The sequence below is a fragment of the Bufo gargarizans genome, chromosome 1, assembly GCF_014858855.1.
Source record: "Bufo gargarizans isolate SCDJY-AF-19 chromosome 1, ASM1485885v1, whole genome shotgun sequence".
Lineage (NCBI taxonomy): Eukaryota > Metazoa > Chordata > Amphibia > Anura > Bufonidae > Bufo > Bufo gargarizans.
In genome coordinates, this window is record NC_058080.1 from 689,510,404 (window position 1) to 689,536,729 (window position 26,326).

General features: G+C 44.3%; 1 long non-coding RNA gene across 1 annotated transcript in view; it reads left to right on the forward strand.

Annotated features, from left to right (window-relative positions):
* The first annotated feature begins 4,214 nt into the window (after window positions 1–4,214).
* LOC122936331 overlaps window positions 4,215–26,326 on the forward strand; it is a 50,690-nt gene continuing 28,578 nt past the window's right edge. The window contains exon 1 of the long non-coding RNA XR_006388916.1: window positions 4,215–4,741. This is a non-coding gene — a long non-coding RNA (uncharacterized LOC122936331). The remainder of the gene's footprint in view (window positions 4,742–26,326) is intronic.

Consider the following 26,326-nt stretch of genomic DNA (forward strand, 5'->3'; position numbering starts at 1 on the left):
TAAACCCTGGCAACCACTGTCAGAAAATACATCAGAAAAATCTGAAATGAAAGAGGGAACAGCTTTAGTGGTCAAGACAGAAAGAGATGCATTAAGACAGATGTCCATGCAATAATCACTCCAATCGAGAATCTGTCTCGCTTGCAAGTCAATGGTAGGATTATGTTTGCTCAACCATGGTAATCCCAGAACCAACAGAGCAAGCAGACCATCCAGCACACAGGGGCGGGCTGGGATGGGGGGCAGGCTGGCAATTGCCCACTAGGCTGCCCTAAAGCATGTTGAAAACAGCCGCTGGGCCGTCTTTAACGAATAATTTTTAGTTTATTTTTTTATTCCTCGGGGCCGCACCGCCGATCACCACAGACGGCACGGCCCTGGTTCTAGTTGCCGGCGGCGGTGGGGAGGGCAGTAGGAGATTCCATTGTGGAAGCGCTCATCTCCATATTCATCTGTATCACCGTCCTCAGGACAGTGATACAGATGCCTGTGCTGCGGCAGGGGAGGGAGAGGCGTCTCCGTTCCCTGTTTTTCTGATAGGCTGATAGGCTGACGTCATTATCATCGCGCCACCTGAGCCGGGCAGCACACAGCAGGGACAGAGGTTGGAAGAGGCGTGCATCGCATCAGTGCTGATAGAGGTAAGTATTAGTGTTCTTTTTGTTTTTTCTTTGTGGGGGGAGCTGGCACTATTTATTTTTTGCCCATTTTGGGGGGGCACTATGGGGGCATTTCTTACTGGCACATTATGGGGGGGCACCATGGGGGAGAGGAGCACTATGGGGGAATCTGGGTGCTCTAAAGGGGCTTTTTTTATTGGAACACTATGGGGGGCACTATAGGGGAGAGGGGCACTATGGGGCATCTGTTGGCACTATAGGGGCATTATTTGGGGGCACTATGGGGAGGTGGGAGCTCTAAAGGGGCCTTTTTTATTGGCACATTATGGGGGGCACTATGGCATCTGGTGGCACTAAGGGGGCATTTTTTACTGTCACATTATGGGAGGCACTATAGGGCAGAGCGGCACTATGGGGCATTATTTCGGGGCACTATGGGGGAGTGGAGCACTATTGGGACATCTGGTGGCACTAAGAAGGGGCATTTTTTACTGGCACATTATGGGGGAGAGGCGCACTATAGCAGCATATGCTGGGGGCACTAAGAAGGGGCATTTTTACTGGCATATTATGGGGGACACTATGGGGAAGGGGAAAAGGAGCACTATGGGGGCATTTACTGGGGCACTATATAGGGGTATTTGATACTGGCATGCATTATGGGGACATTAGCTCAACTGCGGGCACTAAGCGGGGGTATATCATGTACTTTCATATTTATAGGGAGAATCAATTATTACTACTAGGGGGTATTATGCTGCGCTTTACTACTACTGGGGGGCTATGAGGAACATGATTAATAGTATGGGCACTATAGGGGCATTATTAGTACTAAGTGTGCTCGGGCTGATAATTATTTCTATTGGTGGGATTTTGGGGAGCACTGTTACTTTGGGGGGCATACTGGCATATTATCGGCTTAGCACAATTATTTTTTGGGGACATTATCTTTATACTATTAGTGTGGGCGCAGTTATTTTTTAGAGCACTGTGTGCCAATAATTGTTGAAGGGGGCACTATCTGTGTGGTAGTAGTATTTCCAGGGGGACTGTTTCTGCAGTATAGTATTGGGGTGGCAGAAAAGGGTGTTCAGAAGATGTGAAGATGATGGAAATGTGGGAAACTAATGTCTCTTTGTCAATATCTGCAGAGACGGGAGATGACTAAAAAATCATCATGGCAGTCTGGTCTGAATGGAGAAGATAAAGAAAGAGAATGTCTACAACAAAGGTGACATCAGTGGATGTAAGGGGTATGTGGCGCTATGTAGGAGAGGAGATGCTCCGGCTCCTCCCCCTGCCATTTGCAGAAGGAGGAATTTAGAGCTGGGTGAGGACAGCCAAAGGGTGCAGCAGGCGGGTGGCAGATTGTGGGGGGCACCACAAGCCTTGAGCAGGATCTGGGGATGGAGGAGAGCGGAGAAGCTTCCTGGCTGTAGCCCTCTGTTTATTGTATAATGTGAAGCAGGCAGTGCGGCCAGGACACGCCCTCCCCTCTCCGTATGATGTGTAGAGACAGGCCTCAACAATAGAATTTCAGCTGTACAGTGTTTGTTGGGAGTGGCCTATATATGTAGGAGGGGCTTTTAATAATGGGCGGGACTAAACATTTTTCCATTTCTATAGGGCTTTTAGAAATGTCCAGGCAAAAGAATTGGTGCAGCATGCTACGCGTGCTGCATTTTTAAATATGAAGGGGGCTTTGAAAAATGGGCGGGCAAAAGATTTGGCACAGTGCGCTACACGTCCCACATTGGGGGCCAGTAAATGCAATGTGTTCCTGTGTAAAAGAAAATAAAAGTCTGCAAAATAAAAATGGGCCACTTGACTGGATTTGCCCCCAGGACTAAGGCTGCCAGCCCTCCCCTGCCAGCACAAAACACAAAATTGATTCCTGATGAAAATCACCCACTCTTAAGCGGATGTCCTGTACCATCTGTGACAAACATTTCTGAGTAAGTGGTGCGGAGTCTATTGCAAACACCAAAATATTATTCTCTAATGCACTTGTTGTCAACCCATGCAAACGGACGAATTGACCATCAACTAGGTTAAATCGGGTACTACCAGTAAATGACAAAAGTAAGTTCTCTGACTCCCAACCCACACCACCAAGAGTAAGATGGGAATTAAACTTTTTTTTTTTTTCTTTCACCTTGACGTGGAACGTAAGGACAAACATTCACAAAATGTCCCCTTTTTCCACAGAAAAAAAAACATACTCCCTTCTTATGACTAAAACATTTGCAAGCAGGCCCAGGGGTATCTCCCCCTAACTGCATATGTAATATCCTGGAGTATGTCACTAAATTCCTGTTTCCCCGCTACAACATGTCAGGTGTACATTTATTGTCATCTTGCGTTATCTAACATTGCATTTCCCTGTATATGTATTTTCCAGGCCTGTTTGATATATTATGCTGTAATTTCCATGTGCACCAGCAGGTGGCAGCAATATGTTCAGCAGACCTTAGCCAGTTTAGTATATCTAAGCTGGAATAGTTCATTCCAGTCTAGTCTCCCCTGTGTGAGCAGAAGTGGGCTGTTTCCATGTCCTGTCTCATGGGGAGGCGAAGAAAGTTAAGTTAGTGTACCAGCCACCCCTGCCAGGGGCAGGCTGTGTTAATAGGAGCTCCCAGTTACAGGGATCCCAACCTAGGATCCAGCCTCGGCTGAGGCCAAGGATCACTCCTCCCAGTCTGAGCCCTTCAGCCTCGACTGTGGACAACCAAGCAACACCTCCAGAACTACAGATCTCCAGGAAGAATCATTCCCTGCGAGCAGTCCTGTGAGTACTTATCCAGAGTCCAGGAGAAGCCAAATTCCTCCTCAGCTAGTCAGGCCCACACTAAGCAGAAGACAGACAGAGCAAGAAGATAAATACCTGCCATATTCTCCAGGCATATAGTATAGGAGTAGAAGAGATATTAATCCCTGCGATACATTGCCAATACCTGCTAAGACTATCGCTGTAACTCAAATGGATTTCTGTTGCCATCCAGTAAGACAAGTTGCATTATACTTCAAGTCTGGATCTCATTCATTCCTCCATTACGCCTATTAACAACACTCAATTTATTACAAGTGAGCCAGGATCCAGGAGTCCAGCCGTACCAAGGTAGGAGACACGGTAGGAGACACTGTTAACACTACATAGAGACATTATCCCCCTCTGGCATTCCTCACCTGGTACGTGAGTTGCAACACCTTAAAGGGCCCTGAGACTATAACCTGCGCAAATTGCAATTGGCATCACAAACTAAAAACTATAAATTTTGCGCCAGTGTGCATTAGTCACAATCCGGCTTACTGCACATAGCTTCGTCACCAGGCATAAACTCAGGAGTCTTTTCACCCAAGGTGTCAGAGGAAGAGGGACGTTATATGATAGTTCGTCCCTAGAGTGAGGGACCTTAGATCTCTCTCTCAGGCGTCTATTTATACGTACAGCAAGGGACATAGCTGCTTCCAATGACTCAGGATTTTCGTGAAAGGCCAACATGTACTTTAGCCTCTCAGATAATCCCTGACAGAATTGGCTACAAATTGCTGGATCATTCCACTCTGTATTCATAGCCCATCTCCTAAATTCAGAGCAATAGATCTCCGCAGAATGCTCTCCCTGCTGTAAACCACGTAACTTGGTCTCGGCCAGGGAGATATGATCCGGGTCATCGTAAATAAGACCTAGAGCTGTGAAAAATTAACCTACTGACCGAAGGGACTGTGCGGGAGCATCAGCCGCCCCCGAGTCCAGGGAGAGAGCTGTGATGTCACCTCCAGAGTCCTGATCTAGAGCACAGAGTGGGAGACGAGCTGCGGCAGGACACACGTTACTACAAGAACTGGGCGCGGGCATGGCGCCACTCACGTGACTACTGTGTGCATGGGGCCAGTCATGCTCCCCACCCACAGGACTATTGGCATCGGGAGCCTCCAAACTTCTCTGTGGCACAGACAGCGGCGCGACTTTTCCTGTACTCTTCGACGGTTGTGACTGAGGAGACTTATCCGTCGAGCTGGGCAGTGGAGCCCTGGAGCCGCCATGGGGAAAGTGTTTACGAGTTGCCTGCTGACTTCGGCTGGACTTCTGCCCGCTGTGGTGTTGGGACCGTACTCCGGTAAGTGCAGGCTGTCAAGGGTGGGTGTCATTGCCGGCCATAGGGATGCTACATTGGGCACAGCCTGGGAACATGGGCACGGTGCCATGTGCGGAGTTAGGGGAAGTTTCTTTGTAGTCTCCTGTCTGGGCTCAGCCTTCTGGTGGATAGTTAACCATATGTATGCCTCTTCTTTACTCCATAGACACTAGTGCACATCAGCCGGTGTGTAACTAACAGAGCGGTGCTGCTGTGCCATAGCCCGGGTGTAGTAAACAGGCGCACATGGCACCTGGTCTGATCGGATGGTGAGCACATACCGTACATAGCACATGGGAGGCTGATGCCAGGGCTGAGGAGGACCAGGACCTGTGGACAGAGCAGTGGGTGAGGGATCTGCAGGTAGTCGCCCAGCACACTGCACGCAGCTGCCCCAGCAAGTGAGAAGAGGAAATCTCCATTCAATTCTGTAATGTTAGAATGCTGCCCTGCTACGTAGCGATCTTTGGCCTTGTGCAGCTTCTAAGTCCCACCTTCTGCAGATTTTGCCACTTTTCCACAGCAGAAATTTCAGTGCGGCTATGTAACGGGACTGCTGTAGAATATCTAAAATTAGCTGGTCAAGTAAAATGTTGCATGCAACAATCATTAAATAGGTGGCCAACAAAAAAGGGGTGGGGTCAAGGGGGTGGCAAAATTAGCTTTTGCCTAGGGTGGCAAAAATCCTTGCACCAGCCCTGCATAAAACCATATACCAATCTGCTCAGCTCCTCCTGATCTATAATATGCTGCCTGCAGATTAATTAGCATTTTCATGGTGATAGGTTCCCTTTAATTGAAAAAAGTCATGCTAATTCTGCATAGTTGTTTATTTCCATGTGCAGGAACTTTTCATTTCATTGGCATGAGGATTTATTATTTACTTCAGTTTCTTATTTTATCCATTTAAACACTTGACGTGTAACTTGGCTGATTTGAGACCCTGAATGTGGCAGAACATTGTAATTAGTGTCATCTCAGAGATACCAGGTTCACACCCTCACATTTCATTTGAGAGCTAGGGAAAAAACTTCACATAAGGTCTAGACTTTCTTCAAGCAGCTTCCTCAGTAGTCTTTGATCTCCAAATGTCAATACATTTAAAATGATAAAAAATGACCTCTTGGCCTCCTAATGTGTTTTTCTTTTCAAGAGCGGGGACCATGCACCCAGAATAGTATCTCTGTTTACATAATCAACTATCTAGTTGGCAGTAATTTATTGATGGCCACTACAAGCAATATAACAGCTGTCTTACCTGTTCTGTGCACTGCTGACATTTCTGAGAGTGCAGGCTTACCATAATAATGGCCCGGGACCTGGAGCTTGTGGTTAATCTCGTTTTACTTTATAGTACTAGTCAAGGAATAGAATAGGGGTCTGATTTGCTTCCAGATTTAGCACCATTCTTATTCCTGGGAAGTCTTAGCTATTGCAGCTCATCCAAAGTCAATGAAGTAAACTGCAAAACCGGTCATGGCCAATAGACAAGAGTGGTGCTTTCTCTAACAAATTTTTGGGTGGAATTCTGACCAACTCCTTTAAAGTATTATCACTATAAATCTAGGTGTACCCTCCTAGAGACTCTTGCCTGTTCACCCCACAGTTTGGCCAAACACCACTGGAAGTGTCTTATGTTGGAAGGACACAAAGGCATGTTGGATTTCTATTCTCCAATAGCATGGAAATTGCTTTTACCCTTACTTGGACACAGCATGGCTTCCTGGCTGGCTGATGGTCAGGACTTTGTCTCATTTCGCATTAGTAATGATGAGATGAGACAACCCCTTTAAATGTAACATACATGCAATAATGGTGATCAACTGGAATCAGGCAAATATTTTTACATTACCAGTTTACCACCTTAATTAGATTTTTTTGATTTGCGGCCAATTTTTTTTCATGACTTTAATGAATCATTAATCTATATACAATAAATTGTAATCCTCAGGCGGTAGACAGCTGACTGCTCCTGTCTTTCCTGGTCTGGCTAAAGTAATGAACAAGTTCACCCCCATGTGATTTATAGCACATATGCTGACACATTGACACTGATGTGTTCTTAAGAGTCAACAAGAGTGAAGTGGAGCCAGAATTTCCAGTGGAGACAGACATTCTGCTTGTGATGGGGTTAAATCATCGCTTACCTATATTTCATTGTGCTCTTATAAATTCTCATGCACACAACCTGATCAGTTTATATGGAGCCCCATCCTGTGGGATGTGTCACAAATAACCTTCTAGACCTTAGCAATGGTATGCCATGGGTGTACAAAGTTTATAATGATATTACAAGTGGATGTGCACATATTCTGAATCCCAGTCAGACACTGCATGCGTTAGGGAAAACCTGTAGCATCTGGTTCCTCAGTATAATGAAAACATAGACTAAGGCTGATGTAGTACCCCAGTAGGACTACTGCAAATGGTTAATTATTGGCAAAGAATTAAAAGAGTTTTCCAAGACTTTACAATGGATGACCTATTGATCAGCATCTGATTGATGGGGGTCCAAAAACTGGATCCCCACTGATCCGGTCTCTGAGAAGGAACTGGCACTCCTGTGAGCATCGCAGCCTTCTCCTTGTTCACCAAGCACAGCAACGTATATTGTATAGCGGCTGTGTATCACTATAAATCTAGGTGCACAGCACTTTTATGGTGCTGTCGTCACTGGCCTAGAAGAAACGTAGAGAAGGCAGCAGCGCTACTGTGAGTGCTGGTGGCTTCTCAAACTGCTGATGGGGGGTTCCCAGGTATTGGACCCCCACTGATCAAATACTGATGACCTATTCTGAAGATAGGTAATCAGTAGTGATGGCCTTGCAGTTCACCCAGCGGTTGGTTCCCGGTGAACTTTGCACGTTCGCGATCCGCCAAACATGCAAACATATGGTGATATCCGCTCGCGCCATATTCTTTTGCATTGCGCTGAACTTTGACCCATGACATCCATCAGGTGGGACAGGACAGCCAATTGAGAAGTTTCAGCACATGGACACACCCCCAACCCTATAACAGAACCCGATCTGGCAGCCATTTTATATTATGTGTTTTGCCAGTGTAGGGAGAGGTTGCATTTTGGAGCAGGGACAGGCTGTTAGGAACTTAGGGACACCAAACGCTAGCTAATAGGGCCACAAAAGTCATTTTAAGGACTGGTAACATAGTGCTATCGATATGTGTGATACACAGAAGGGTGTGATATACTTATAATGTACTTTCTAACATAGAAAGTATATTATAGTGCATTTGTATGTTTCCAGAAAATACTGATTGAGGGCTGTGATCTATCAGCTTCCACAAAATAGTGATAGAGGTTTTCCATATACCTGCATCCACAAAATTACTGCTTGAGGGTGATATACCAGCTTCAACTAAGAACTGATTGAGACCTGCCATATATCAGCTTCCACAAAATTGTGATAGAGGTTTTCCATATATCTGCGTCCACAAAATTACTGCTTGAGGGTGATATACTCGATTCAACTAACAACGGATTGAGTCCTGCCATATATCAGCTTCCACAAAATAGTGATAGAGGTTTTCCATATACCTACAGTACAGACCAAAAGTTTGGACACACCTTCTCATTCAAAGAGTTTTCTTTATTTTCATGACTATGAAAATTGTAGATTCACACTGAAGGCATCAAAACTATGAGTTAACACATGTGGAATTATATACATAACAAAAAAGTGTGAAACAACTAAATATATCATATTCTAGGTTCTTCAAAGTAGCCACCTTTTGCTTTGATTACTGCTTTGCATACTCTTGGCATTCTCTTGATGAGCTTCAAGAGGTAGTCACCTGAAATGGTTTTCACTTCACAGGTGTGCCCTGTCAGGTTTAATAAATGGGATCTCTTGCCTTATAAATGGGGTTGGGACCATCAGTTGCGTTGTGGAGAAGTCAGGTGGATGCACAGCTGATAGTCCTACTGAATAGACTGTTAGAATTTGTATTATGGCAAGAAAAAAGCAGCTAAGTAAAGAAAAACAAGTGGACATCATTACTTTAAGAAATGAAGGTCAGTCAGTCCGAAAAATTGGGAAAACTTTGAAAGTGTCCCCAAGTGCAGTCACAAAAACCATCAAGCGCTACAAAGAAACTGGCTCACATGCGGACCGCCCCAGGAAAGGAAGACCAAGAGTCACCTCTGCTGCAGAGGATAAGTTCATCCGAGTCACCAGCCTCAGAAATCGCAGGTTAACAGCAGCTCTGATTAGAGACCAGGTCAATGCCACACAGAGTTTTAGCAGCAAACACATCTCTAGAACAACTGTTAAAAGGAGGCTGTGTGAATCAGGCCTTCATGGTAGAATATCTGCTAGGAAACCACTGCTAAGGACAGGCAACAAGCAGAAGAGACTTGTTTGGGCTAAAGAACACAAGGAATGGACATTAGACCAGTGGAAATCTGTGCTTTGGTCTGATGAGTCCAAATTTTTGATCTTTGGTTCCAACTACCATGTCTTGGTGTGACGCAGAAAAGGTGAACGGATGGACTCTACATGCCTGGTTCCCACCGTGAAGCATGGAGGAGGAGGTGTGATGGTGTGGGGGTGCTTTGCTGGTGACACTGTTGGGGATTTATTCAACATTGAAGGCATACTGAACCAGCATGGCTACCTCAGCATCTTGCAGCGGCATGCTATTCCATCCGTTTTGCGTTTAGTTGGACCATAATTTATTTTTCAACAGGACAATGACCCCAAACACACCTCCAGGCTGTGTAAGGGCTATTTGACCATGAAGGAGAGTGATGGGTTGCTGCGCCAGATGACCTGGCCTCCCCAGTCACCGGACCTGAACCCAATCGAGATGGTTTGGGGTGAGCTGGACCGCAGAGTGAAGGCAAAAGGGCCAACAAGTGCTAAGCATCTCTGGGAACTCCTTCGAGACTGTTGGCAGACCATTTCAGGTGACTACCTCTTGAAGCTCATCAAGAGAATGCCAAGAGTGTGCAAAGCAGTAATCAAAGCAAAAGGTGGCTACTTTAAGGAACCTAGAATAAGACATATTTTCAGTTGTTTCACACTTTTTTGTTATGTATATAATTCCACATGTGTTAACTCATAGTTTTGATGCCTTCAGTGTGAATCTACAATTTTTATAGTCATGAAAATAAAGAAAACTCTTTGAATGAGAAGGTGTGTCCAAACTTTGGGTCTGTACTGTACGTCCACAAAATTACTGCTTGAGGGTGATATACCTGCTTCAACTAACAACTGATTGAGTCCTGCTATATATCAGCTTCCACAAAATAGTGATAGAGGTTTTCCATATACCTGCGTCCACAAAGTTACTGCTGGAGGGTGATATACCTGCTTCAACTAACAATTGATTGAGGCCTTCCATATATCAGCTTCCACAAAATAGTGATAGAGGTTTTCCATATACCTGCATCCACAAAATACAGATTGCGGGTTTTGATATACCTGCTTCAACTAACAACTGATTGAGGCCTGCCATATATCAGCTTCAACAAAATAGTGATAGAGGTTTTCCATATACCTGCATCCACAAAATTACTGCTTTAGGGTGATTTACCAGCTTCAACTAACGACTGATTGAGGCCTGCCATATATCAGCTTCCACAAAATAGTGACAGAGATTTTCCATATACCTGCAGCCACAAAATGACTGCTTGAGGTGATATACCAGCTATAACTAACAACTGATTAAGGCCTGCCATATATCAGCTTCCACAAATATTGCTCTTCTCTAGGGACTTTGGCACAGGGTCATTTTGAAAATGACAGGCAATGGAAGAGGCAGGCCGCTCCACAGGGGTGGAGGGGTGGGGCAGGTGCACCAGGCCGTAGCCTAAGTGGGAAGTTAAGGAAGGTGTGTACGATTATGTCAAAGGACGGACCAGAGTTGGTTGAGTGGCTCACTCACCCTTCCGCTTCTACAACCTCCTCATCCTCTGTATTTGCACCGTTCTCAATCTCTGCTGTGTGCACCCCCAAAGACACCACCACCATAGCCCCTCCACTCGAGTCAGAGGAATTATTTTCCCATCCATTCCCAGACCTTACTGATGCACAGCCATTCTTGGCATCGGGTGAGGAAGAGGAGGTAGCAACGGCTGCCACCCAGCAGTCTGACGACAGTACAAAGATCAGCCTAAGGAGGGTGGCCCCCGCTGTTGCTGCCTACTCCGAGATCTGTAATGCCAGTGGTGGTGAAGGTGACGATGATGACGTGTCGATGGACGTCACGTGGGTGCTCACAGGAGAGGAAGAGGAGGGGAGTTCAGAGGGAGAAACGGAGCAGCAGATAGGGAGGAGAAGCAGACAGAACTCGCAGTGCACAGGAGGCAATAAGCAAACTGCAAATGTATCTGGAGCGAGCCATCCACCATGTACGGTCACATCTTGCGCTCTCAGGACGCTGGCACATGGCTCCGCAGTGCGGGCTTTTGTGAACATGTCAGCTGCTGACAATAGTGTTGCCATCTGCAGCCTGTGCTGTCAACGCATAAGTCACGGTAAGCCCAAGACTCACTTAGGGACGACCGCCTTAAGAAGGCACCTGGCCTCTCATCACCGAGCCCAGTGGGAGCAATGCCGTCAGAGCCCACAAAGCCACACTCCCGGCGCTCCACGTCCTGCCTCTTCTCCTTCTCCTCTCTCCTCCCTTTTGTTCTTCACTCCACCTTCCACCGTGCCGTCGTTGCTTTCATCTGGCACAAGGCAGGCTTCCGTGGCCCAAATGTTCGAGCTTAAAAAAATGCTGACGCTGGATAATCCTCTTTCCCAACGGCTGACCGCTGGCTTGTCGGAACTGCTAGCCCGCCAAATATTGCCATATAAATTGGTGGACTCGGAGGCCTTTAGAAAATTTGTGGAAATTGGCACACCATAATGGAAGGTCCCCGGAAGGAAATATTTCTCCCAGAAGGGCATCCCTGAACTATATGGCTATGTTCAGCGGCAAGTTAATATATCTCTGGCACACAGTGCCACATCTAACTACAGACACGTGGTCTAGCAAACACAGGCAGGGAAGGTACATAACTTTTACTGCCTATTGGGTGAACGTTCTGATGTCCATCAAGCATGTAACCAGTGGCACCCGTGTGGATTTGGTGTTACTGCCACGGATTGCATGCAGGCCGGCCTCTTCTTCTCCTACTCCATCCTGCATCTCCTCCTCGGCTGACTCCTCCTTTTCCACTGCTATCGCTTCTTCCGCTGCACCCCACAAGCTCCCCAGAACATATTCGATGTGCCAGGTGAGACATTGCCATGCTGTGCTGCGGCTGTTGTGCGTGGAAGCCAAGAGCCACACCAGTCCTGCACTGCTTTCAGCTCTGCGGTCACAGGCCAATCAATGGCTAACCCCTCTCAATTTGACAGTTGGTAAAGTGGTGTGCGACGATGGTGCCAATTTGATGAGTGCGCTGAAACAGGGCAAAAGGACACACATGCTGTGCATGTCACACGTCCAGAACTTAGTCGTGCAGAGATTCGTTGCCAAATACCCCGGGGTCCAGGATGTCTTGCGGCAGGCCATTTTAGAAGATCTTACATGGCCACGGCTCGCCTTACTGACATTGAGCGGTGACACCACTTGCCCGTCAGACATCTGATTTGTGACTGCCCAACACATTGGAACTCCATCTTGTATATTCTTCACAGGCTGCTCCAGCAAAAACGTGCCTTGACGACTACCTGTACAAAATCTGTGGCAGGACAGGTTCTGGGTAGCTTGGTTTCTTTTCACAGCGCCAGTGGCTGATCATGTGCGATGCATGCAGACTTCTGCGGTCATTTGATGAGATCACCAAACTGGTTAGTTGCAGCCATGGCGCCATCGTACCTTACGCTTTCTTTCTGGAGCGTGCATTGCGTTGTGTCATTGATCAAGTCGTCTTCGTGGAGCAGGAGCTGGAAGATGAGGAAGTCGCAATGCTGAATGAATTCCCAGGGGGGCTACTTCATCTGAGACAAGTCAGCAGGAATCTGAAGAGGAGGATGATGGTGGCTGGGGGGAGGAGGAGAAAGAAGAGCAGTCTTTAAACTTTTTGGGGATCCCTGGTGTTGTCTGTGGCTGGAGGGAGGAGACCGAGGCCGACATTCTCCTGGCCGATGAGCAGGAGCCAGGGTGCTCCACCGCTTCCAATTTAGTGCAAATGAGGGCATTCATGCTCCAGTGTTTGAAGAGGGACCCTCGTATAAAAAGCATAAAGGTCAAGGACCTGTACTGGGTGGCAACGTACTTAGAACCCTGGTACAAACACAAACAGGCGGACATGTTACCAGCATCACAGAGGGCTGTCAGAATGCAGAATTTCCAGGCCTTGCTGTGAGAGATGCTGCATTCTGCTGTTGCAGGCACTGGCAGAGGAATTTCCACCCACAGCGAAACAGGTGCGGGTACCGCCTGCAAAAAAGAGGGCGGTTTGAAGATGTGTTGGTCACTTTGAATATGAGATCATTCTTGCAGCCAACCTATCGACAGCTGCCTTCCGGATCTAGCCTCAGGGAACACCTAGACTGACAGTTGTCCGACTACATCAGGTTAACGGCCGATGTGGACGCTCTGAGAAGTTAGGAACCGCTTGACTACTGGATGTGCAGGCTTGACCTGTGGCCAGAGCTGGCACAATTTGCCATGGAACTCTTGGCTTTCCCTTCGAGTGTCCTGTCCGAAAGGACGTTCAGCGCAGCAGGGGGAGATTGTGACCGATAACTGCACTCGTCTAGCTCACGACAGTGTGGATTACCTCACATTTTTTAAAATGTATAAGGAATGGATCTCAGGGGAATTCAACATCTCTGATGACCACGTGTAATTGAATTTCCTCATGCCAGCCCACACGTATCCTCCACCACCCAGAACAAAGAATGGTCCTTGTCTTATGTATACAGCGGCATAAAAGGCCTTTTATGTCAGGTGAATGCCTAATTTTTGGGGCCTGTACTGGCCGGCAGTTACACATTTATCCTGTGACCGACTAATGTACCTCCAGCCATAGAATCCAAAGTTCTTTGCTGTCAGGTGAATGCCTATTGCCTAATTTTTGGGGCCTATACTGGCCGACAGTTACATTTTTATCCTGTGACCACCTAATGTACGTCCAGCCACAGAATCCAAAGTTCTTTGCTGTCAGGTGAATGCCTATTGCCTAATTTTTGGGGCCTATACTGACCGACAGCTACATATTTATCCTGTGACCACCTAATGCACCTCCAGCCACAGAATCCAAAGTTCTTTGCTGTCAGGTGAATGCCTATTGCCAGATTTTTGGGGCCTGTACTTTTTAGATCTAGCCACATAATCACACCCTTGTCTCACTCCTCTGCCTCTCATTATGTTGGCGTATGAACTGCATTCACCATAAGGACCTTCTAATGTCACAGGGTCATGTGACTGTGCCCCCCACCCTGTAATGTGCTCCTCACCCCGTACTGTGCTCCCTTATACCCTGCATTGTGCAGTCTTACCATACTCTGTGCAGTGCCCCTAACCATTCCCTGTACTGTGCCCTCTTATACCCTTTTATCCGGTCATGGTATGGCAGTGTTATCCATTCACTGTACAGAGCTGTTATCCGGTCAATGTATGGAGGTGATATCCAATAACTGAATGGCCATAACTTTATCCCTTTCCCTACCCACGCCATCCTTTTTTGCCGGAGCCTTTTTCTATTTGTGCATCCTTTTTTAGACCTGGCATGAGTGGGAAAAATATGCAGATTGCTGTGCTAAGGACCTTTGCACCACAATCTGTGTCAGAAATACGCCTAACGTAGATGTTTTTGTATATAATAAATGACCACCTATTTGTATTAATATTTGGAGGTATGGCTGAAATCTTTATATTATATAGATTCTAGTGTATTATACTGTGCCCTGTATTTTCCAGTTAAAAATGATACTTGGGAAACACAGTCCTCATCCCTGACCATCAGGACCAGGTAGCACTGTGTCAATACATGGCGGCCTCCCCTCTCCGACGTGCTGCTCCACTGTGTACTGGTGCTTATTCTTATGACACTAGGGCTGGGTTCACATCCTATTTTTGCCATCCATTTAATGCACACCAAAAATGTATGCGTTAACAGATGCCTCAGACTGATGCCGTACATTGGCGTCCGTTCACCATACAATTCCATGGTAGAAAAAAAAATTACGTTAACGTATGCATTTTTTATTGACTCTGCAGGATACAAAAGCGTGGACTGCTACACATTTTGTATACATCAAACTAATAGGAAATATAAATTTTCTAGGCTCCAGCAGGGCACATTTTTGAGAGTTTCCCTTTCAGACACATAAAAATGGCCCCTGATTAAAATACATACTTTTTGTGGGAATTTTTGTTAATTAATCCCCCTCTGGTATATCACTGTCCATGTTGTGGGACTATTTGTGTACTTCTAGTAAGTGTTGTCTGGCTGCAAATATGACCTGAAGGTTCCCGAACGCGCATTCGCGAATCGTCCCAGCAGATGTTCGTCTATAACTAGTCATCAGTATTAAAGTCTCGGAAAACCCCTTTAAAGCAATTATTATGTTAATGTACTCAGTAACACTGTATAAGGAAACCAAATGGTTAAAAAATTGTCAGACTGTTTAGGTTACGCGAGTGATAGACCTGTTCAGCCTCCTGGGTAGTTAGCAGAGAGTGTGAGTCTAGCAGAACAAGGGAGAAGACCTACATGTGCAAGCTCCTGGGAGCTAGGCCCCAGTTGAGAGAACCTTTGTCTGTGAGACTTCATCTGCCAAGGAAGCAACTCTATTACCAGAGTACACCTGAAAGAAGGTGGCATACTACTACTAGTCCTACTCTTACCATTAACTCTGTAAAGAGACTGCTATTTATTACAATCTACAACATAGTTATTGACTCTACCACTCACCAGCCAATTCATCCACAAGGGTACCCCAGCTACCATCAGGCAGGAGCTCCATTACCAAGGTATGCCTGGAAGTCTTTCAAGGAAAAAAAAAGAGTGCCCTCCATCCACTTCATGGCCCCAGGGAGCACAAGAAGGAGGACTGCCACCATTAACTGCTACCCCTCTTGGGCCATGAGCACCCTTCCCTGTATTTCCCCTCCAGGTCTCTGCACTGCAACTTATACAGACAGAACAGAGGAATAGGAGCATCAAGAAATTTTCATCTGCATAACAATTCATAAATATGTGACAACACCAATGGACAGTGCAGTAGCTTTAGCGGTTGTCTCGCATCTGTTAACTATTACTATTATTACATATAAAAAAAAATTATACACCATCAATAAACTGTATTTTGCAGCATGGCACAGATCATCACTTATGTCAGTGTCTGTCCCTATAGAGCTCCTTAATATAAATTCCAGATTCCAACCGATCAGTATGTTTTCGGATTTCGGGAAGAACTAGAGCGCTCAAAGGAAACCCACGCAAATAAGGGGTGAACATACAAACTCCATTCAGATCTTGCCTTTGGTTCGATTTGTACACAGGATCCTAGAGATGTAAGGCAACATTGTTAGCCACTGTTTACCGATGGGGAAATCAAGAACAGTTGAATACAATTTTTTTATACATTGCCTGTCCAAAAAAAAGTTGCCACCTGGATTTAACTAAGCAAATAGTTATGAGCCTCCTATTGGATAATTACTACATGGGCGATTATCTTTCAGCTGGCAACAAGTTATTTAACCCCAACTGGTGCAATGAGTTGCTTCTCATTTCTTAAACAACCATGTCGAAAGACACATCTCGTGGTCGTGGAAAAGATGTTAGTCTGTTTGAGAAGGGCCAAATCATTGGCATGCATCAAGCAAAATAAACATCTAAGGAGATTGCAGAAACTACTAAAATTGGGTTAAGAACTGTCCAACGCATTATTAAAAACTGAAAGGATAGTAGGGACCCATCGTATTCGAGGAAGAAATGTGTCGGGAAACAAATCCTGAATGATCGTGATTGGTGATCACTTAAACGTTAGGTGAAATCAAATCAGAGAAAAACAACAGTAGAACTCAGGGCTATGTTTAATAGTGAAAGTAAGAGCATTTCCACACGCACAATGCAAAGGGAACTCAAGGTATTGGGACTGAACAGCTGTGTAGCCGTAAGAAAATAACTAATCAGTAAGGCAAACCAGAAAAAAGGATTAAATTTGCCTGGGAGCATAAAGATTGGACTCTGGAGCAATGGAAGGTCATGTGGTCTGATGAGTCCAGATTTACCCTGTTCCAGAGTGATGGGCGCATCAGGGTAAGAAGAGAGGCAGATGAAGTGATGCACCCATCATGCCTAGTGCCTACTGTACAAGCCTGTGGAGGCAGTGCTATGATCTGGGCTTGCTGCAGTTGGTCAGGTCTAGGTTCAGCAACAGTATGTGCTCCAAGAATGAGGTCAGCGACTACCTGAACATACTGAATGACCAGGTTATTCCATTAATGGATTTTTTCTTCCCTGATGGCACAGGCATATTCCAAGATGAGTTCAGACCTTTACCTCATTGAGAATCTTTGGGATGTGCTGAAGAAGGCTTTGCGCAGCAGTCAGACTCTACTATCATCAATGCAAGATCTTGGTGAACAATTTATGCAACACTGGATGGAAATAAATCTTGTGACATTGCAGAAGCTTATTGAAACAATGCCACAGCGAATGCGTGCTGCAATCAAAGCTAAAGGTGGTCCAACAAAATATTAGAGTGTGTGACCTTTTTTTTGGGTGGTGACTTTTTTTTGGGAAAGGCAGTGTATATTATGTGGAATCACCATTTATCTATTCAGGAAATAAAAAATACGTGACCAATTATTAAGTTGATCTGCATGGTCAAAAAAGTGCATTTAGACCCTCTAGCTCCATAGAGCCATTGCTTTGTCAGTTAAAGAAATTTACTAGTGACCATCTTGTACCCTAGCTCTCAGTCCATAGGCTTTCCCAGCTGGACAACTTTTTCTCAAAATTAAAGTCTCCTTGACTCTCAGCTTATACTGAAGTTGAAGCTCTTTCCATGGTCTCTCCACCCTGGCTAACTGACAGGGGGCTCCAGTGAGAGACTCCTTTTTTGATATCTGTATGGCCTGAAAAGGCGTATGGTTATAGGCTTTAAACAGTTCTTCAGTGTAATAAATCTACCAAACAGCACCACAGATCTCAACATTCTGGACTCTTGTATGATTTTTATGGATACTTATACTAGAAATAATGTTGGTTTTAATGAATTTTGATATTGATTTGATTATCCTCACGATAGGCCATTAGCATTAGATCGGCAGGGGCCAATCAACTGTTCCAGAGTAGCACTGACACCTGAAGTACAAATCTTCAGTCATTGCACCCACTATGTAGTGGATGGAGCTGCTAATTGCAATGCTATTCTCACTGAAGTGAATGGAAGCAGTGCTACAGTTACAAGCTCCAATGGATGGAGCCATGCAGTTGTGTGCCGACACCACTCTAAAACAACTGATCTTTGGTGGTCTGGGATGTCGGCCATCAATATTAAATTCCTGGACAAGTCCTGGATTTTAAGGTTTTTAGTGGATTCAAGCAGTGGGGCTATTAGACAGCGCTGCCCTCCCTGATAATAGTGGTTGTGAACTTTCATGTACAGGGAGTGCAGAATTATTAGGCAAGTTGTATTTTTGAGGATTAATTTTATTATTGAACAACAACCATGTTCTCAATGAACCCAAAAAACTCATTAATATCAAAGCTGAATATTTTTGGAAGTAGTTTTTAGTTTGTTTTCAGTTTTAGCTATTTTAGGGGGATATCTGTGTGTGCAGGTGACTATTACTGTACATAATTATTAGGCAACTTAACAAAAAACAAATATATACCCATTTCAATTATTTATTTTTACCAGTGAAACCAATATAACATCTCAACATTCACAAATATACATTTCTGACATTCAAAAACAAAACAAAAACAAATCAGTGACCAATATAGCCACCTTTCTTTGCAAGGACACTCAAAAGCCTGCCATCCATGGATTATGTCAGTGTTTTGATCTGTTCACCATCAACATTGCGTGCAGCAGCAACCACAGCCTCCCAGACACTGTTCAGAGAGGTGTACTGTTTTCCCTCCTTGTAAATCTCACATTTGATGATGGACCACAGGTTCTCAATGGGGTTCAGATCAGGTGAACAAGGAGGCCATGTCATTAGATTTTCTTCTTTTATACCCTTTCTTGCCAGCCACGTTGTGGAGTACTTGGACACGTGTGATGGAGCATTGTCCTGCATGAAAATCATGTTTTTCTTACCTTGCAGACTTCTTCCTGTACCACTGCTTGAAGAAGGTGTCTTCCAGAAACTGGCAGTAGGACTGGGAGTTGAGCTTGACTCCATCCTCAACCCAAAAAGGCCCCACAAGCTCATCTTTGATGATACCAGCCCAAACCAGTACTCCACCTCCACCTTGCTGGCGTCTGAGTCGGACTGGAGCTCTCTGCCCTTTACCAATCCAGCCATCTGGCCCATCAAGACTCACTCTCATTTCATCAGTCCATAAAACCTTAGAAAAATCAGTCTTGAGATATTTCTTGGCCCAGTATTGACGTTTCAGCTTGTGTGTCTTGTTCAGTGGTGGTCGTCTTTCAGCCTTTCTTACCTTGGCCATGTCTCTGAGTATTGCACACCTTGTGCTTTTGGGCACTCCAGTGATGTTGCAGCTCTGAAATATGGCCAAACTGGTGGCAAGTGGCATCTTGGCAGCTGCACGCTTGACTTTTCTCAGTTCATGGGCAGTTATTTTGCGCCTTGGTTTTTCCACACGCTTCTTGCGACCCTGTTGACTATTTTGAATGAAACGCTTGATTGTTCGATGATCACGCTTCAGAAGCTTTGCAATTTTAAGAGTGCTGCATCCCTCTGCAAGATATCTCACTATTTTTGACTTTTCTGAGCCTGTCAAGTCCTTCTTTTGACCCATTTTGCCAAAGGAAAGGAAGTTGCCTAATAATTATGCACACCTGATATAGGGTGTTGATGTCATTAGACCACACCCCTTCTCATTACAGAGATGCACATCACCTAATATGCTTAATTGGTAGTAGGCTTTCGAGCCTATACAGCTTGGAGTAAGACAACATGCATAAAGAGGATGATGTGGTCAAAATACTCATTTGCCTAATAATTCTGCACGTAGTGTATTGTTATGTTATTTGACACATTATTTCCTAAGGATTTTTTTCCTTCGGAGAAAGCAAAACAAAGCTCATAGTGTTGCAGAAGAAAAATCTCATGCAGTCGGACTCTGTCACACTAAGTCCTGATGAAAGTCTTCTGTGTAGTAGACCTCTTTCAGATAAGGGACATCTTGTGACATCAGGGAAGCAGATGTGACATTTGTTCAAAATTGTGAGATACGCGAATGAGATAAGGCTGTGAAAGCCGAGGTAGAAAACTGGCTTCACAGGAAGGGGTTATCATCACTATCTCAAGTACAAAATCACCATTCAGAAGTGCTCATAACAAAGTGAAGCCACTTAGCACATGGGAACAAGCACTAGGAAAAACTGATCCCAAGCCTGAAGATGCAGATCAAGAAATAACGGGAAAGAGATATTTTTACTGATGACCTATCCTCAGGATAGGTCTTCAGTATCCAACACCAGGGAGGGACCCCTGCTGATCATCTGTCCAAGAAGGCAAGAAGGCAGCGGTACTCCTATGAGTGCCGCGGTATTCAGTCTGGTTTTCCTAGTTCAGTGAAGTCACGTTCATCTTTCACGTGGCTGCGATACTAAGCAAAGCCGCTATACTATGTATGGTGCTGTGCTTGGTGTGAGAAGGCAGCAGCGCTCATAGCGGGGGTCCCGGGTGTCAGACCCTGACTGATCAGATACTGATGACCTATCTAGAGGATAGGTCATCAGTATATAAGTCTCGGAAAACCTTTTAAGTATTCGAATCTTAATTCACTTTAGCAAATCGCATTTATCATGTAGACAAAGTTAATCCAAGGCACTTACTAATGTATTGTGATTGTCCATATTGCCTCTTTTGCTGGCTTGATTCATGTTTCCATAAAATTATGCACTGCTTAGAACCAGGGGTTATGACCACCCTGCAATCCAGCAGCGGTGGCTGTGTATGCACACTATAGGAAAAAGCATTCTCTGGTGGCCGGGACTGTGGGAGTAGCAGTTCCCATCTCGTATTTGCACTGCAGTGGTGGCCATAACTCATGGTAACGAACATTGTATAATGTTATTGCATATACTATATCAACGGGCTAGATGCTTATCTGATAGCAAATGGCAAGGGTGATAAAGAGGGTAATATATGTATATCTGACAACATAAAATGTCCAATTGCTGTAAGGCAAGGGTGGCAACAGTCAGAGCATTTGTGCTTTACTATACTGCTGGTCAACCTGCTAGGTCTCAACAGGTTGAAGTTGATCAATAGTCTGTGTTTTTTTAATCTACAAAAGCATGAAATCTCTTTAAAAATGTGAAGAATATTTTCACTAAAATAATTTTACTGAGTGATCTAACTTTTTTGTATTTCACTTTGCATAACAAACAATACAAGTGTTAAAATCTAAAGATGATTAGAGAATTGTGCAGCACTTAGTCTAATTCAGTAATACCTGAAAACACAATTTCTAGCTAAAAAATATTCTAATGGCCTGTTGGAGGATGCAATTAAAAAAGTGAGACAATTGGATAGAACCACCTTTTTTAAATCTGAGGCAATGTCTAAAAATACTAGTGATAAAGAACAAACTGCAAAAATGATTCTCCCATTCAACAAAGACTATTGGATGGTGAACAATATCATATATAAACATTGGCACCATCTAAAGAATGATAAAATCTTGGGCTCTATACTCCCGGCTCTTCCCCCAATTGTCTACACCCGGGCTCCCAACCTAGGGCTGCAAGTAGCCCCTACAATAAGAAAAAAGAACATAGAACCAATGATAACTCCATGGTCCAATCTGAAAGGGTTTTTCAGGTGTGGTTGCTGCCATAATTGCAAACAGACCCACTTTGAGAGAAATCTGAGAACTATATCTTCAACATCTAATGATTTCAAGTGGGAGATTAAAGAAATTTTATCGTGTAATAGTAAGGCAGTTATCTATGTTATACAATGCCCATGCCCAAAACAGTACATAGGACGGACAAAAAGAGTGTTCAAAACTAGGATCGCAGAACATATTAACAACATTAAAAAACAATCAGAAACACACCCCCTGTCAAAACATTTTAAATTACATCATGCAGGAGATCCCAGTAAATTGAGGTACTGTGCTATCCAGTCAGTTAAATCAGACTGGAGAGGAGGGGACTTCGTGGCAAAAATGTCGAGACAAGAATCAAAGAAGATCTTTGAGTTTGGGTCCCTGATGCCACAGGGACTGAATTCAGAGATCGAAATTTTTGGTTTCCTATAGGAGAGGGTGGTAGGACCACATGGTTAGTCGGTGTTGGGCTGTGTGGCGACACGCCGACTTTCCCTGCGTTCCTCCCCCCCTCTCCCTACAACGCAGACCAGTCCAGGACCTTTAAACTCAAGATCCAGCTATAAAGTTGTCAACACCATACCATCATTGCCTATCCATGTCTGATTTTCTATTTTTATTTTTATTTTTTATATTTTATTTTATTTTTATTTTTTATTTTTTATTTTTTATTTTATTTATTTTTTTATTTCGATTTTTATATTTTTTCTATTTTTATTTCTATTTTTATTTTTATGTTTTCATTTTATTTTCATTTTCAATGTGTATATTTATCTATTTCTATACCCATTTTATATGTTTATTTGATATAATATATATATGTTGCCCACAAAGTATGACACATGTGTGTCAAAAATCCTCCGTTTGGATCCATGACAATATCAGGCTGCAAGTGGTAAATTCCCTGCAGCCAATTAATTAAGAATCCAGACCAGATATTCCATCAAACCTAAAAAAGGGGATATAAAGACATGTCCAGTCTGTACACAGGTAGCATTTCACATTTGCCTACTGAGGAAGGAACTACGGTTCTGAAACGCGTCTAGGATAAATTAGTGTGAACAGGACCCAGCCAGTGGTGCGCTATTTCTGTCTAAGCACACAAAAAAGGATCCGTGCTATTTACTATTTAGAACCACCCGAGAAAAATCTATGCGGCAACGGCAGCGACTTAATCTCTAAAGAGGACTGATTGAACCACCACCTAAACAGTCCCTGTGAAGGGGAGTCGAATCCCGTACCGGTATAGTTCTGCTATATCCCGCTACTCCGACAGGCGCAGGTGGATGTCATCACCGACCAAGTAAAACCATCTACAGGTCAGGTCACGTGAGACGCCGAGAAGGAGAAGCGGTGCTTGTACCTCGTGGCAGGAGGTAGCTAGCAGACACCGCTACGAGAACAGGTACAAAGTACCCTCTGGTTACTATAAGAACATTCCGTGGGCCGCAGGGTGGATATCTACTTACCGATTGGTATGTTGAACATTTAGCAAGTTATTCTATAACCATCTGAACATTGTTAAAGTACGGATCCAATGCGCTACTGACCGATACCACACAGTATAATCAAGTGGTCCTATTATCCCTTTGGAGTACTCCTGCTAGTTGGGTATATGCGTGAGCTCCGCATTCAAAATACCCATATATTTATGCTATTCTGATATACTTCTAAGACATGTCTTCTATTTAGTGGGCAATTAATTTTATGAATTTTATTATTTTACAATTACAACAGTAAATAATTGTGATTTTTTATTAAGTGTAATAAATGCAAAAATACTGTGAGCCAGTCTAATTGTGTTTCAATATATTTTTAATTCAGTAATAGTTCTGACTGTGCAGAGATCATGTTTAATTTGTTGTGACTGTTCATCTATTAGAGAGTGTTCAGGTTTCTCTCGTTCTTGCTATCTGAAAATCACAAAATATTTCAGGACCCTTTGGGGGTTATTAAATATGCTCCAGAAATACAACTACACCTAGACTCTCACTGACTTTAATTGTGGTTTGATGACCTGTTTCAAAGCACATCAAGTTACTCTGTTAGTCTGCCCATTAAAATAAAAAGGAACATTTCATGGTAAAGCAATACTCTAGAAGAAGGAATGTGATTTGCCACTCCTGGAATTTTTGCCAGCTAAAAATATTCGCAGAGCCAACATCTTCCAGGTAGAATAATGAAAGGTACAACAGACACCGTTTTGTGTTCTAGAGTTTTAATTCCAACCTTTTAAAAATTATTTGCCAAATGTGCTCACTTTTGGGTAAAATAAAAATATATGAACGTGCATTTGTTACTAAAGAGAGATTAGCTTAGAATTTTTACGTTTTTGAGTTCCTTCATATCGTACTCAATTTCAAAGTCTGAATTATCAAAAAAAAAAACAACAGCCAAATGGGCTAATCAGGATATCAACTTTTGTTCTCAACTACCCCCAAAGGGTTAGGAATTTCCATAGAATTGTACAGGTACAGGAAATATAATTATGATCCTAAAATAATAATCTGTTAGAATGGAGTAATTCGAGATGTGAGGAGCAAGGCCAGTGGTGTAACTAGAAATGTCTTGGCCCCACAGCAAATTTTTGAATGCCCCCCCCCACCCCGCCCCCAGCAACCTTTTTTGCAAACCCTTCCTTCCGTGCAACCCGCACTCCTGTAGCTAGTCAAGATTGCTCTCTCAGACGAGGCCCGGCAGCCGCTCCGTCCTTTTTCTTCAGTGTCACTGTATATAATGTAATTGTATCTGGATAGATTGGAGGCTTCGGCAGATAAGTGGCAGATGAGGTTTAACACTGACAAATGTAAAGTTATGCACATGGGAAGGAATAATGCAAGTCATCCGTACATACTAAATGGTAAAACACTCGGTAACACTTACATGGAAAAGGATCTAGGAATTTTAATAAACAGCAAACTAAGCTGCAAAAACCAGTGTCGGGCAGCTGCTGTCAAGGCCAATAAGTTAATGGGTAGCATATTACAGGCTATAGCTTCTAGAGAGGGGTCGTTGATCCAGGGAGTTTTTCTGATTGCCTGATTGGAGTCGAAAAGGAATTTTTAATTCCCCTAACGTGGGGAAAATTGGCTTCTACCTCACAGTTTTTCTTTTTTTTGCCTTCCTCTGGATCAACTTGCAGGATGACAGGCCGAACTGGATGGACAAATGTCTTTTTTAGGCCTTATGTACTATGTTACTATGTAATACTGTTGAGGGGCCCTGACAATAAAATCTTTTAGTCCTCCTCTTGGGTGGGCCCATTTTGAGTTCAGGCCCCAAAGCAGCCACTTCCCCTGCTTCCCCTATAGCTACGCCCCTAAGTAAGGCCCTCTTATATACTTTAGAGTATTGTCAGCCAAGCTCACTTAGATATCTGTCAGGAAGATTCATTACTAGTAGAGTTGAGCGAACACCTGGATGTTCGGGTTCGAGAAGTTCGGCCGAACATCCCGGAAATGTTCGGGTTCGGGATCCGAACCCGATCCGAACTTCGTCCCGAACCCGAACCCCATTGAAGTCAATGGGGACCCGAACTTTTCGGCACTAAAAAGGCTGTAAAACAGCCCAGGAAAGAGCTAGAGGGCTGCAAAAGGCAGCAACATGTAGGTAAATCCCCTGCAAACAAATGTGGATAGGGAAATGAATTAAATTAAAAATTAAATAAATAAAAATTAACCAAAATCAATTGGAGAGAGGTTCCATAGCAGAGAATCTGGCTTCCCGTCACCCACCACTGGAACAGTCCATTCTCAGATATTTAGGCCCCGGCACCCAGGCAGAGGAGAGAGGTCCCGTAACAGAGAATCTGTCTTCATGTCAGCAGAGAATTAGTCTGCATGTCATAGCAGAGAATGAGGCTTCACGTCAGCCACCACTGCAACAGTCCATTGGCATATATTTAGGCCCAGCACCCAGGCAGAGGAGGGAGGTCCCGTAACAGAGAATCTGTCTTCATGTCAGCAGAGAATTAGTCTGCATGTCATAGCAGAGAATGAGGCTTCACGTCAGCCACCACTGCAACAGTCCATTGGCATATATTTAGGCCCAGCACACACACAGGCAGAGGAGAGAGGTCCCGTAACAGAGAATCTGGCTTCATGTCAGCAGAGAATCAGTCTGCATGTCATAGCAGAGAATGAGGCTTCACGTCAGCCACCACTGCAACAGTCCATTGGCATATATTTAGGCCCAGCACACACACAGGCAGAGGAGAGAGGTCCCGTAACAGAGGATCTGGCTTCATGTCAGCAGAGAATCAGTCTGCATGTCATAGCAGAGAATCAGGCTTCACGTCAGCCACCACTGCAACAGTCCATTGTCATAAATTTAGGCCCAGCACCCAGGCAGAGGAGAGAGGTCCCGTAACAGACAATCTGGCTTCATGTCAGCAGAGAATTAGTCTGCATGTCATAGCAGAGAATGAGGCTTCACGTCAGCCACCACTGCAACAGTCCATTGGCATATATTTAGGCCTAGCACACAGGCAGAGGAGAGAGGTCCCGTAACAGACAATCTGGCTTCATGTCAGCAGAGAATCAGTCTGCATGTCATAGCAGAGAATGAGGCTTCACGTCACCCACCACTGCAACAGTCCATTGGCATATATTTAG